Source organism: Medicago sativa, chromosome 3 (genome assembly GCF_051527215.1).
Source record: "Medicago sativa cultivar Bolivia chromosome 3, Bolivia_mono, whole genome shotgun sequence".
Taxonomy (NCBI): Eukaryota; Viridiplantae; Streptophyta; class Magnoliopsida; order Fabales; family Fabaceae; genus Medicago; species Medicago sativa.
The window spans coordinates 3,779,006-3,781,395 of NC_140751.1; the positions used below are offsets into that span (position 1 = coordinate 3,779,006).

Here is a 2,390-nt window from a genome sequence, read left to right on the forward strand (position 1 = left end):
TTTACTTCCATATAAGGATGCAGTACTCACTGGTCCAAATAAATCAATATGGAGTAATTCTAAAGGTCTTGAGGTTGAAACAATGTCTTTGGTTTTAAAAGATGATTTCACAATTTTCCATCTCTGTCATGCACCACAGAGTGCATCTGAATGATAGTCAATGTCTGGTAGCCCTTTCACAAGTTGTAACTCACTAAGCTTAGAGATTAACCTCCAGATAGCATGTCCCAACCTTCTGTGCCACATCCATTTCTTATCATTCACTGATAATAGGCAAATCACCTTCTGATCAGCCAGTTCAGAAAAATTGATTTTATAGACATTGTCAACTCTCTTTACCTTGAACACAATGGATTTGTCTTCCTTGTTGATTAATGTGTAGAAAATTGGATGCGTATGTATATAATCATGCAAGAGTGTTACAATGCATGCAAACATACACGAGAAAAGAATTAGCATAACAGACTGCAACCATCACTTTTTAACTAAAATAGAAGTGAGTTAATATTGATAGAAAAAAACAAGAAAAGGAACCTTAATTTGGTGAACTTCCATTGAGAATGCGCTCTCGAAAAGGAGAACAGGAAGAAAAACAGCTAAGAGGAGGTCTGGATCAATCTCTGCCCCTGCATATTAAAAGTAATAATCACTTGAGTCAGTTTTAATAAATAAGTGAAGATGAAAGTTCCTTAAGTTGATATATTTTCTAAAAGCCTAGTCTATTCAATTAGATAAATTTGAAAATAGCTAGAATGGAATCAGCAGAACTTACAAAGACGAATCCCATTTCCAAACCATCCCAGGCGATGATGAGTACCATATTCTGTTTAAAAATCCAGCATTAATGATCAAGTTATTGAGTAAAAATGAAAAGGTAAATACATGCAATATAAAACAGTGGAGAAACCCTATCCATGAGATGTCTTAAAATAGTTTTCCATCTATAAGAATTAAGAAACCAAGGAAACACAACATTTTCCATTTACAATAATAATAATTAAAGAAGTAAGAAGTAAGAAGAAGAACCTAAGGAACCAATAGCAATGCCAATGATGAGCAAAGCAACAGTGTAAGGAACTCGAGCGGCATGCAAAAGGTGTCTGCAAGCAGAACCGACAATAAGACTGATACCAAAGAAGATGATTGCATCTAATGGACTTGATTTATTCTCTGAAAGCACTTGTTGCTCCATCATTCTCAACGGAAGAAGCGATTCCTCCATCATTATGAGCCACCGTCACGGGGTGGGAATAAAGAAGAGAGGGTTAATCTGTTTGGGCCAATGAGAAACAGACAAATTAATTTAAGGAGATTTCTTTCCTTGAGCTTATCATGATTTTAATACTTTAAGCCATATTTCTACGATATTATAAGGCTTGGTTCAATCTTCTTTATTCAATAATAGAATAAAGAAGATTGTCAATAAGCCAATCTGTTCATCTCTTATTAGATGAGATCATAATGATGGAGCCTGCACAGGTTGGTCGCAACTTAATATTATGGTGCTTAATATTGACCATATTAAGTTATTTTAATTCCTTGCTAAGCCTCATACTTGTAACTGCCGTAGGCATCACAGGTTTTTTGCTAAAGAAAAGGATTCACAATGCCATGAAAGATAACTCATCGAAGACAAAGAACAAAGGGTCGCCACCTTTGCCGCCCCATTTGTGCCGCTCCTTTACAATCGCAGAGATCAAAGCAGCCACAAACAACTTCGATGATGTTTTCATCATCGGTGTTGGAGGGTTTGGCAACGTGTACAAAGGTTGCATCGATGGATCTACACGTGTTGCAGTAAAACGCCTCAAATCAGGCTCTCAACAAGGTGCGCACGAGTTCATGAACGAAATTGAGTTGCTCTCCCAGCTTCGCCACATTCACTTGGTATCCCTTGTCGGATATTGCAACGACAACACAGAGATGATTCTGGTTTATGAGTTCATGCAGCACGGTACTCTCTCTGAGTATCTTTATGGTTCCAATAAACAGCCCCTACCATGGAAGCATAGGCTTGGAATTCTATTGGGTGCAGCAAGAGGGCTGCATTATCTTCATGATGAGGTGAAACACAAGATAATACACCGTGACGTGAAGAGCACCAACATACTGTTGAGCCTAGATAAATTGCCCCCATTAGATTTAATTTAAAATCAGAAAATTAACTACCGAGGTCACTAGACATACTTTAAATTTGTTACGGTATGAAAGCAATAATTATACTGTGAAAGGACTATACATTGGCCCAAACAGATTAATTTTCACAATAAACCTGAACGATATGGGATAAAAATTGTTAATATAGTATAACTTTGATAACACAACAATAATACCAGTAGACTCAGAAATCATTTGGACCATATTGCATATAAGTATGTGAGACGAGGGCA

At 36.9% G+C, this 2,390-nt stretch overlaps 2 pseudogenes across 1 annotated transcript; one reads left to right on the forward strand and one right to left on the reverse strand.

Moving 5' to 3' along the window:
- Positions 1 to 501: 501 nt before the first annotated feature.
- LOC146934995 (sodium/hydrogen exchanger 8 pseudogene) lies at positions 502 to 1,231 on the reverse strand (annotated as a pseudogene). The gene is made up of 3 exons (XR_015033046.1): positions 1,027 to 1,231; positions 773 to 823; positions 502 to 626 (listed from the first exon to the last, which is right to left on the reverse strand). The product of XR_015033046.1 is annotated as a sodium/hydrogen exchanger 8 pseudogene (transcript).
- A 380-nt stretch (positions 1,232 to 1,611) lies between these two features.
- Positions 1,612 to 2,151, forward strand: LOC146934996 (receptor-like protein kinase FERONIA pseudogene; annotated as a pseudogene).
- The last annotated feature ends 239 nt before the right edge of the window (positions 2,152 to 2,390 follow it).